The 12,272-nt window shown below is 54.3% G+C and overlaps 1 long non-coding RNA gene across 1 annotated transcript in view; it reads right to left on the reverse strand.

Moving 5' to 3' along the window:
* LOC110481843 (uncharacterized) overlaps positions 1-12,272 on the reverse strand; it is a 48,286-nt gene that overhangs the window by 17,948 nt on the left and 18,066 nt on the right. Inside the window, exons 4-5 of the long non-coding RNA XR_002467327.3 lie at positions 10,625-10,743; positions 7,687-7,761 (exon numbers count right to left, since the gene is read on the reverse strand). This is a non-coding gene — a long non-coding RNA (uncharacterized LOC110481843). The remainder of the gene's footprint in view (positions 1-7,686; positions 7,762-10,624; positions 10,744-12,272) is intronic.

Genomic DNA, 12,272 nt, shown 5'->3' on the forward strand with positions numbered 1-12,272 from the left:
CAGCAGCACGTGGGGATCTTCCAGCCAGGATTAAATTAGGATTACATTTCCCAGTAAATGCATTTTCCCTCTAAAAAAGCCCAGGCAGGGATGAACTGTGGGATTAACTGTCTGGGGAAATCTGCTGGGCGCCGTAAGATTTTGACCGGGTAATGTGGAGATTTTGGGGAAATTAGGAGTTTGGAATGTGAGCCGGGTTTAGGGCTAAGCCCCTAATCCCCCTGACTCCCAAATGTGCCTTCAATCCCTCAGGTGAAGCTGTTCCTGTGCCCGCTGCTGCCATCCTGGGGCAACGGGCACAAGGGAATGGAACAGTGAAACCCAGGAACGCCCCGTGCCCGGTGCTGCCATCCCAACGGGCACAAGGGAATGGAACAGTGAAACCCAGGAACGCCCCGTGCCCGGTGCTGCCATCCCAGGGCAACGGGCACAAGGGAATGGAACAGTGAAACCCAGGAACGCCCCGTGCCCGGTGCTGCCATCCCAACGGGCACAAGGGAATGGAACAGTGAAACCCAGGAACGCCCCGTGCCCGCTGCTGCCATCCCAACGGGCACAAGGGAATGGAACAGCAAAGCCCAGGAACGCCCCGTGCCCGCTGCTGCCATCCCAACGGGCACAAGGGAATGGAACAGCAAAGCCCAGGAACACCCTGTGCCCGCCGCTGCCATCCCGGGGCAACGGGCACAACGGAACAGCAAAGCCCAGCTGGGACATGACTGCTTCATAAACCACCTCGCCCAGTCTGGCTGCTGTCTGCATTTGTGTAGTCATCCCTAGTGCTGTTGTGAAGTTTGCCTGGCAGTGTGCATGGGTAGGGATGGGTATGGATGGATTTGGATGGGTACGGCTGGGTATGGATGGGTATGGATGGGTACAGATGGACATGGATGGGTATGGATGGATTTGGATGGGTATGGATAGGTACAGATAGGTATGGATGGGTACGGATGGGTACAGATGGGCACTGATGGGTATGGATGGGTATGGATGGATTTGGATGGGTATGGATGGGTACAGATGGGTATGGATGGACATGGATGGGTATGGATAGCTATGGATGGGTACAGATGGGTACAGATGGGTACAGACAGGTATGGATGGGTAGGGATGGGTACAGATGGGTATGGATGGGTATGGATAGCTATGGATGGGTAGGGATGGGTATGGATGGGTACAGATGGGCACTGATGGGTATGGATGGGTATGGAAGGGTACAGATGGGCACTGATGGGTACAGACGGGTACGGATGGGTATGGATAGCTATGGATGGGTAGGGATGGGTATTAAAGGGTACGGATGGGTACAGATGGGCACTGATGGGCACTGCTGGGTACAGATGTGCCCGAGGCTGGAGCCCCGTTCCAGGTCAGCGCTGGACAGTGCCAAGGAGATGGGCAATTGCAGATGTGCAGGAGCTCCTTGGCACCTGCTGGGAGAGATTCGTGGGACACACCCCCCAGCTTCCTGATTTCATGGACTAAAGTCTGGATTTTATTTGGCAGATCAACGGAAATTCCCCCTTAATGCAGAATTCCAGAAAGGAGCCCCAGAGTCAGGGAAAACAGCAACCATTGTGTTTTTCCTTGGAGATTCCCTTAAAAGGTTTCATTTATATTTTTGATGACGAGTGATTTTTTTTTTTTCCTTGTTAAAAAAAAAAAAAAATTAATCAGCCGTCAATGCTTCAAATGTAAATTCTCCATTCAGTAATGTTTAATAATCCCAATTCCAGAATAATGCATTAAGGAGGAAAAGAAGCCAACCCACTCCATGTGGCTTTGGTCTGCCTGGAGGACTGGCACTCGAATCCTCCAGATGAAAGGCTCCCACTTTTATCCCTGCAACTACTGCAGCAACCCCTGAAACTAAAGGACTTGAAGGAAAATAATTGGCTTTTCAGAGGAGCAGAACAATGTCCTCGCTGCCTCTCGAGCTCTCTCCAGCATCTGTCTCCGCGCTCCCCGCTCTTTGTAGGACTCAATTAAATAACGGGACAGGGTTCGAGCACGAAAATGTTCTCCCTTTACACTTTGCTCCAAATGAATTTCCAGATGGCCGAGGGGAAGGAGAGGATCCCAGGTTGCGTGGCCAGGGAGAGGGAGGGGATCCTACCTCCCTTTCTCCGGGTTCTTCAAGCTGCTGTCCCTAAAACCCCCGTGAGGAGACAGGGCTGTCCCCTCGTCCCCACATTCTGGGGGAAAATGAGGAGGCAGAGGTCACATCCTGCTGCTCCTCCGCTGCCTTTTCCCTCCTGAGCGAGACCCCCCGAGGCAGGGGGGTCACCGAGGGACCCCGGATTTCGAGAGAGGTCAAAATCTGAATTCCCTCTGCTCCAATGCTTCTATAATATCCCTTGATTTCCTCCCGAGCAATGTGCCGGCATGCGAAAGTCAATTCTTATTTTTACCCCTCCTTCTCCGTATGAAAAAGGAAACGTGGTCCATTTGCTGCCAGCCCCTCAGCATCTGCTGCTTTGTCAGTTTGATTTAGCTGAGAAGCGTTCATGGTGCCTTGCAAAAGGGGCTGCTCGGGCAACCTGGCTGCACACGGAGCTCCTGCTCCTCTGCCAGGGGCTCTCGGGGGCATCGATGCCACGCTGAATGCCCCGGGAATGCTGGCGAGCTCCAACCCTCCCCGGGCACTTCCAGCTGCTGACTTCCATTTTCTGTGAGGAGGTTCCTGCTGGTTCCACCCTGCTCCTGTCCCTGGGTCCTCCAAGCCCCTCCTGGTCCTTGAGGAGCTCTGAGCCCTTCCCAGCACCCTGAGGAGCTCTGAGCCCTTCCCAGCACCCTGAGGAGCTCTGAGCCCTTCCCAGCACCCTGAGGAGCTCTGAGCCCTTCCCAGCACCCTGAGGAGCTCTGAGCCCTTCCCAGCACCCTGAGGAGCTCTGAGCCCTTCCCAGCACCCTGAGGAGCTCTGAGCCCTTCCCAGCACCCTGAGGAGCTCTGAGCCCTTCCCAGCACCCTGAGGAGCTCTGAGCCCTTCCCAGATCCTTGAGGAGCTCTGAGCCCTTCCCAGCACCCTGAGGAGCTCTGAGCCCTTCCCAGCACCCTGAGGAGCTCTGAGCCCTTCCCAGCACCCTGAGGAGCTCTGAGCCCTTCCCAGCACCCTGAGGAGCTCTGAGCCCTTCCCAGCACCCTGAGGAGCTCTGAGCCCTTCCCAGCACCCTGAGGAGCTCTGAGCCCTTCCCAGCACCCTGAGGAGCTCTGAGCCCTTCCCAGCACCCTGAGGAGCTCTGAGCCCTTCCCAGCACCCTGAGGAGCTCTGAGCCCTTCCCAGCACCCTGAGGAGCTCTGAGCCCTTCCCAGCACCCTGAGGAGCTCTGAGCCCTTCCCAGCACCCTGAGGAGCTCTGAGCCCTTCCCAGATCCTTGAGGAGCTCTGAGCCCTTCCCAGCACCCTGAGGAGCTCTGAGCCCTTCCCAGCACCCTGAGGAGCTCTGAGCAATTCCCAGCACCCTGAGGAGCTCTGAGCCCTTCCCAGCACCCTGAGGAGCTCTGAGCAATTCCCAGCACCCTGAGGAGCTCTGCACCCCTTCCCAGTTCCTTGAGGAGCTCTGAGCCCTTCCCAGCACCCTGAGGAGCTCTGAGCCCTTCCCAGCACCCTGAGGAGCTCTGAGCCCTTCCCAGCACCCTGAGGAGCTCTGCACCCCTTCCCAGCACCCTGAGGAGCTCTGAGCCCTTCCCAGCACCCTGAGGAGCTCTGCACCCCTTCCCAGCACCCTGAGGAGCTCTGAGCCCTTCCCAGCACCCTGAGGAGCTCTGCACCCCTTCCCAGCACCCTGAGGAGCTCCAGGGGCTGCTGAGCCATGAGGTGGCTTCGAGTGACATCGAAACGGTGGCGAAACCTTAAAACCCCAGAGAAGAAATAGATGGAGAACACGCAGGGAATTTTCCTTCCCCGCGCGTCCGCGCTTTTTAAAGCTCCAAAAAAAAAGGGAGCTGGCCTTTAAGCCTTCAATTAATTGAACAAAGATTTCAAAATCGTTCAATTGGTTTCATTAGGAAGTGTATAATAGAATAATAAAGTAAAACAAATGATATAAAGCAGACCCACTAATTAGCTCTACATGATTGATACAGCTTTGGACGAGGCATTTGATCTCAAACAAAATGCAGTTCCTTGTTAAGAGGATTTTTAATTGATGTGCAGAGAGGTATTAGATGATGTTGGAAAATAATTACTCCAAAGCTACTCATGCATTTGGCTGAACATAACAAATGAAGTTTGGGCTCCGGATCTGGCGGAGTGGACACGTGCTAATTAATAACGAGAGGAACAAGCATCTTCCAGGGGGTTTAACCCAGTGTTTACCAGGAGATTGCGTCGCAATTATGCTCCATAATGAGCTTGTCACGCCGCCGAAATGCACATTACTCAGATGTCAGCGGGGACGGGGCGTGGCCACGCCTCTGCCAGGCGGCGGGGCCGTCCCAAAATTCCCAAAATTCCCAAAATCCGCCCTGAGCCGCGCCCGGGGCACGGCCGGGCTCGGGGTGCCCGGCTGGCACCGCAGCAGCACCTTCACCCTGGCAGCACAAACTTCCCAGCCTGGCACAAACCATGGGATGCTTTATTCCATGATCCTGGGGATGGCTCCTTCACCCTGGCACCACAAACTTCCCAGCCTGGCACAAACCATGGGATGCTTTATTCCATGATCCTGGGGATGGCTCCTTCACCCTGGCACCACAAACTTCCCAGCCTGGCACAAACCATGGGATGCTTTATTCCATGATCCTGGGGATGGCTCCTTCACCCTGGCAGCACAAACTTCCCAGCCTGGCACAAACCATGGGATGCTTTAGTCCACAAACTTCCCAGCCTGGCACAAACCATGGGATGCTTTTTTCCATGTTCCCTGGGGATGTTCCCTTCACCCTGGCACCACAAACTTCCCAGCCTGGCACAAACCATGGGATGCTTTAGTCCACAAACTTCCCAGCCTGGCACAAACCATGGGATGCTTTATTCCATGTTCCTGGGAATGGCTCTTTCACCCTGGCAGCACAAACTTCCCAGCCTGGCACAAACCATGGGACGCTTTATTCCATCCTCCTGGGGATGGCTCCTTCACCCTGGCACCACAAATTCCCCAGCCTGGCACAAACCATGGGATGCTTTATTCCACAAACTTCCCAGCCTGGCACAAACCATGGGATGCTTTATTCCACAAACTTCCCAGCCTGGCACAAACCATGGGACGCTTTATTCCATGTTCCTGGGAATGGCTCCTTCACCCTGGCACCACAAACTTCCCAGCCTGGCACAAACCATGGGATGCTTTATTCCACAAACTTCCCAGCCTGGCACAAACCATGGGATGGTTTAGTCCACAAACTTCCCAGCCTGGCACAAACCATGGGACGCTTTAGTCCACAAACTTCCCAGCCTGGCACAAACCATGGGACGCTTTATTCCATGATGCTGGGGATGGCTCCTTCACCCTGGCACCACAAACCATGGGATGCTTTATTCCATGTTCCTGGGAATGGCTCCTTCACCCTGGCACCACAAACTTCCCAGCCTGGCACAAACCATGGGATGCTTTAGTCCACAAACTTCCCAGCCTGGCACAAACCATGGGATGCTTTAGTCCACAAACTTCCCAGCCTGGCACAAACCATGGGACGCTTTATTCCATGTTCCTGGGAATGGCTCCTTCACCCTGGCAGCAGGAGCAGCCAGAGGTGCTTTCATACCTGGAAATCAGGGCTCAATCCTGGCCCTTGGAAAGCAAAGCAACTGCTCACACTTTGCTGCTTTGCTCACGGAATTCCATTTGGCTTTAGAAGGGAATGGGGAAGGAACAGCACCCGATTTAACGCCAGGAGCCCCTCTGGGTGCGGGTGCTGCGTTCCGGGATGGAGCGGGCCGGCCGTGCCACCCTGGCTGGGGGTTTGGAGCTGCAGGAGGGGCTGGCTCAGCCCCTGCCCGCACACCCCCCAGCTGCTGGCTGGCTGAGTGGTGCTCCCTGCTCTGTCACAAAGCTCCAGACAATGGAACCAGCTCTGCCGCGTTTCCCGAGCGATGCCAAAATCTCACTTCCCTTCCTTCCAAGCAATGCCTCCGACACTTCCCCGCCGTGGCTTTCTATTTGTACTGAAATGTGGGTTTGGTGGGTTCGAACGCTTGTCAGGAGTTTTATTTTTGGAAGAAGACGGAGAGGATTTGGTGAGCTAATTAAGAGTTTGCCAAGTTTCCCGGAGAAACGAGAAAGGCCCGAACCTGCTCCGAAGCGCATTTTCCGCTCCGCTCCTCGTTTGCCACCTCCTCCTCCTCCTCTGGTTTATAAATCTGCTAATTAATGGTGTTTATTCTCCTCCCAGCCCCGCCTGAGCCGTGGCTTGGTGATTATATGATTAGGCAGCGATGATAACGCATGTGGGAAAAGGTATTTATTGTGTGTGTGGGCTCCCCATCGCTATGGAAACAGGCAAATATTTGCAGACCTCCACTCCTGATTAATAGCTGCCCTATTATATAAAGTCTGGATGGGAGAATTCCCGGTGCCAGCTCCTCAAGCTCTGGTAATTTAAGGCCCCGCCTTAATTTATTATTATTTTAAACCTGCTGGTTCCCATCTTGGGGAGAGGAGCGCTGCTCCCAACGGCTTTGGAGGAGATCTCACTGATGGTCCCTGCCAGCAGCACCACTGGAAGCTCCATGGGACAGAGGCAGAAGGAAGCTCTGCAGGGATGAGTGGAGCTCCTCCCGGTGATCCGCAGGGCCTTGGGGCATCCCGGAACATCTGCAGGCACCTCGGGCAAAATCCTGTCCCCGCTGAACGGAGAATCCGCCGTGACCTCCGAGCTCCTGCCCATGCCTTTGTTTTGGTATTTATAAATAATGCTGAAATGATACCACGGTGCCAGGGCATGACACAATGCCCTGAGCTGGACGAGGACCTCGGAGGCCTTTTCCAGCCTAAAGTGACCCTGCGAGCCTGTGCCTGGTACTGTGAGTGCCAAAAGGATCAGCTGTGCCCCGGGGCATCATCCCACAGCTGATGCCAGGGGTCTCACTGAGGGCCCGAGGAACCTGCAGCTTCCCCGCTGCCTCCTTGCCATTTGTCACACTGACAGAGGTGGGCTCCTGGATGGGGGAATGTTTAAATCAAGCAGCAATTAATGCATTGTGAAGCACTTGAGGTAATTGTGTAATGAGCAGCGCATTACCTGGAGTGGGAACACATTCCCAGCAGGGAAACAATGTGGCCTTTGCCGGGTGATTTTCGGGTGTGAAGCTTTGCTGTGCTGTGAGCCCTATCCTGCAGCAATCCCACCTTGGCCTGTTTGTCTCCAGCCCGGCGGAGCAGGTCCCAGAGAGAAGAGCCAGAGGAGAATCTCCCCGGCCCAGGGGCTGGGAGAAGCCTGGAAGAGGCACAGGTCAGCCCCAAGGAGGAGGACACGGGGAGTGTGTGCAGTGCCTGTCCTGCTGCCGGTGCCAGGGAGCAAACAAAGTCCCAAACCTCCATGTGGGCCACTCCTCCCTTCCAGAGACGGGTCCATCACCCAGGGCAGGTAGCCCTGAGCCCCTCCAGCAGCAAATGCCCCGTGGGAAGGCAAAGCACGGCTCAACCCCTGGCTTTTCCTGGAGAAATGGGGAAATGGGGAGTGGAATGCACGGTCTGAGCTCCTGGAGCTGCTGAGCAAGGTGAGTCCCGTTTGCAGGCGCCTTTACCTGAGGAAGATGCTGATGTCCCCTCAGCTGCTCCTCTCAGCCGCCTCGCTCCGGCGCTGGATTCAATTCCCGGCGCTGCACAATACAAATCAATAAAAAGCATTTATATATCAACTAGCAGAGATTCAAATAACTGCCAGAGCAAGGATGAGCACTTCACACAAAATGTGATTTCTGCTCTGCGGAGGGGAAAACATCCAGTAAGCAGAAAGGGAACTTTTATTGTCTTGCCAAGGAATCGCTGTCCTGCTTTGGCTACGCTTAACAGGCAGGAAAATGTTCTTTAATAACATTCATTTAGCAGTTGATTATCGATAGGCCCGAGGTAAATAATGAGCATCTCTCTGCCAGCAGGGACTTTAACCAGGTCGGCACAGTGGCTGCCTCAGTTTCCACGGCTGCCACTCGTTTCCTGGGATCAGCGTCTGGCTGGTTTGCCCCATCAAGCCAACCCTTTTCAGGGCTGTAAACGCACCTTGGCTCCGCCCGCCTGCTGCCGCGGGCTCCTCTCTGCCTCCTTCAACATTTATGAGCCCTCATGCATATGCAAACACCAGCTAATGGGTGCAGCCTGGTGCTGAGCACGAGAGCTGCGTTAATATTTCATGCGAGGATGGGAGGGACCCCCCCGTGCCCGTCAATTTGGCCCTTCATTAATGAATCATTCATTAAATGAGGCGGCACCGGGATGTGGCATTTCCCGGGAAAAGGGCTGCTCGGGAAGGGAAAGGAGTGTCTGGGATGCCAGGTTCTGTCCTGCTCCTGAGGCAGCAGACACAGGAGGAGGCATTCCCTGCTCTCCTCAGAGCCCTCTGCATGAGCTGGGTGCAGATCTGCCAGGAGAGGAGGGTGAGGGTGAGAAGATCCTCGTCTGTGGGATTTGGGTGCCCAGGGCAGGGCAAGGGCTGGGGCTGGGCACTGAGAACCCAGCCAAAGCCTCCAGCTCCCCTGGAAAAGCCTCTGCTCTATGGCTCTCAAGGCTCTGATGAGCTGCACGAGCAGAGATCTCAGAAATTGCTGGATAAAATGTAAACGTGGCTTGGAAAAAGGTTTTTGGAAACCTAACTTTAATAACAATTTCAACTGCCTTAAATATTGATGTGCCTGGTCCCGGCAGAGCTTGTAATTAGAGAAGATTATTTCTCTTTTTGGTGCATTTTGGTGCACGTTGAGGCTGTGCTGACACTTCAATCTCGGCAGAGTTAAAAAATGAAATAAAAAAAGGGTAATTTCCTTTTTTCCCACCTTAATAGAAAGATAAAGCAGCGCCATCATCGCTGCGTTTCCCGGTACAATCTCGGGGTTTAGCGATGTTGATAATCTTCTTTTGATGCTAATTAATTACAAGTAATCATAAAAACAAATGAAAAGCACTATAGTTGCAGCAGGGTTTTTTTATGCTTATGAAATAATGCATCTTTATGCATTTGTTTATTCGCCGTGGAAAAAAATGTAATCTATATTCAGAGGCAAACAGCTTCGGCACGTGGCACCGGGGCTGCAGAGCTCCAGCTGCTTTTCCCTCATCCCAGGGGCAAATCCCAAAGTCCAGCCCTCCAAGGGACTCAGCTCTGTTTGTCCACAGGCTTGGGAATAGGGATTGAGGAGGAAATGCCATTTGTCTGGAGCTAGATCTGCATCCAGAAAGAGTGCAGATCAATTCCAGGAGGAAGGAGGAGGAGGAAGGAAAGGGGAACGGGACCCAGCGTCACATCCCGGTGCTGCCTCAGCACCGTCCCCGTCTGGGAGCTGCTGGGATGGAATTCCCACCTGGAATTCTGGCCTGGCTTCCATCTCCTGCTGCCTGGGAAATAAATTGTTTTTGGGGAAGAGGCTTTGGGTGGCTGCAGCTGCTCCTCGGGATCCTGTGGGATCTGTGTGGGAGGAAGGTGGGAGAAGTTCCTCCTGCCCTGGCCGAGGCTGGGCTGAGCCACCACAGCTCAGCGCAGGGGACTCTGAGCACTGAGGGCTGGCCACATCTGCATAATGTATGCTAATGGCCACATCTGCATACTGCATGCTAATGACCACATCTGCATACTGTATGCTAATGGCCACATCTGCATACTGTATGCCAATGTCCCAATCTGGGCTGGCCACATCTGCATACTGTATGCTAATGACCACATCTGCATACTGTATGCTAATGACCACATCTGCATACCGTATGCCAATGTCCAGGTTTGGGCTGGCCACATCTGCATACTGTATGCTAATGACCACATCTGCATACCGTATGCCAATGTCCCAATCTGGGCTGGCCACATCTGCATACTGTATGCCAATGTCCGGGTTTGGGCTGGCCACATCTGCATACTGTATGCTAATGACCACATCTGCATACTGCATGCTAATGGACACATCTGCATACTGTATGCCAATGTCCGGGTTTGGGCTGGCCACATCTGCATACTGTATGCTAATGACCACATCTGCATACCGTATGCCAATGTCCAGGTTTGGGCTGGCCACATCTGCATACTGTATGCTAATGACCACATCTGCATACCGTATGCTAATGGCCCAATTTGGGCTGGCCACATCTGCATAGCAGCCAGGGGTGTGGCTCTGGCCGGGCCGGGGATCTGCCGCGGAGGTGCTGAGGCTCCCCAGCACGTTTTTGTTAATCAAACGGCACGGAATTAACAGCGCTACGGTTAATTGCCTTGTTAGATGGAAATGAAGCCCCGCTCGAGACACGGAATCTGGAGTGTGACTCACTGTTCCAACCACATTTAGATTGTTGTCAGTACAATTAGGATTTGGAATTTACAAGTGGAGGGGGGGGTTTATTTTATTTAATCAATCGCCATAGCAACGGCAAAAATTCAACGGGAGATGTTGCCTGTTCCACGTCCAGGGGTTTGGACTCGTTCCTGTGGCTGGGGGAAAAGCAAACTTCAAAACTTGGAGAAAAGCAGCTTTTTCAGCAGCTTACCCTGGGTGCTTCCTAAATCCATGGGGGATTCCAGGCCGGGACAGATCCTTAGGAACACACGGCTTCCCAGGAAACTCAGCGCTCCTGCCTCGGGGTCTCTGGGAATGAGGGATCCTCCTCTGGAAGGGAGAGAAGCTCTTATGAACTCTTCACAGGGACACAGGAGAAAGGAGCAGGGAACAAAGGAGCCCATTTCCCAGGAATGCTATCCCTAAAGGAAACCCCTGGAGGGGCAGGAGCATTCCCATCCCTCGGTTCGCCTTTCCTGCCTCTGCAGGTGCAAGCAGCGGGGCACATGTGGCAGCCAGCTGTCCTGCACCTCGGCTCATCCTGAAATATTCATCAGGAGACGTGCCTCGCTGCTCCAGCCCCAGTCTTGCACGTCAGCCTCAACAGATGGGGAAAAAAAAAACCAAAAAAAAACCGGGGAAATGTATTTAACATTCCTGCTCGTTCCCTTAAAAATAATTATCTGATTAAACGTGCCAAATGTGATTTTTTCATTTCTCCGTCCTCGCGCCCTGGTACAAGTGGAGTTCAATTGGCAGCTCTGACAGGAATCCTAAAAGGAGCAGCCAGGCAGGGCCCTGGGAGCTGGCACCGAGGATTTGGGGCTGCCCAGGGCCTTTGTGTGCCAGCCAAAACACCCAAGTGACACCGGGGGCAAAGGGGATGGAAACCCTGGGAGCCCCAGGATCTGCAGGGAAAGGCTCTGGGATCCTCAGGAATCCCCTGGGAGCCCCAGGATCTGCAGGGAAAGGCTCTGGGATCCTCAGGAATCCCCTGGGAGTCTCAGGATCTGCAGGGAAAGGCTCTGGGATCCTCAGGAATCCCCTGGGAGTCTCAGGATCTGCAGGGAAAGGCTCTGGGATCCTCAGGAATCCCCTGGGAGTCTCAGGATCTGCAGGGAATAGCTCTGGGTTCCTCAGGAATCCCCTGGGATTCTCAGGATCTGCAGGGAAAGGCTCTGGGATCCTGAAGAATCCCCTGGGAGTCTCAGGATCTGCAGGGAAAGGCTCTGGGATCCTCAGGAATCCCCTGGGAGTCTCAGGATCTGCAGGGAAAGGCTCTGGGATCCTCAGGAACCCCCTGGGAGTCTCAGGATCTGCAGGGAAAGGCTCTGGGATCCTCAGGAATCCCCTGGGAGTCTCAGGATCTGCAGGGAAAGGCTCTGGGATCCTCAGGAATCCCCTGGGAGTCTCAGGATCTGCAGGGAAAGGCTCTGGGATCCTCAGGAATCCCCTGGGAGTCTCAGGATCTGCAGGGAAAGGCTCTGGGCTCCTGAAGAATCCCCTGGGAGTCTCAGGATCTGCAGGGAAAGGCTCTGGGTTCCTCAGGGATGTCCAGCCTGGAAAGGCTCTGGGCTCCTGAAGAATCCCCTGGGAGTCTCAGGATCTGCAGGGAAAGGCTCTGGGATCCTCAGGAATCCCCTGGGAGTCTCAGGATCTGCAGGGAAAGGCTCTGGGCTCCCCTGGCACTGCCAGCCTCGCTGCCCAAGGCCCAGGGAAGAAGAAAGAGGAGCCGCAGGTGGGTTCTGACCCTGGCACGAGGATGAAGCGTGGCAGCCCGGGAGCTGATCCCACTTTTTGGGGGAGCAGCACAAACCATGCCGTGCTCCCGTGTCCCTCACAAACTCCTGGTTTGGAGG

Source organism: Lonchura striata, chromosome Z, assembly GCF_046129695.1.
Source record: "Lonchura striata isolate bLonStr1 chromosome Z, bLonStr1.mat, whole genome shotgun sequence".
Taxonomy (NCBI): domain Eukaryota; kingdom Metazoa; phylum Chordata; class Aves; order Passeriformes; family Estrildidae; genus Lonchura; species Lonchura striata.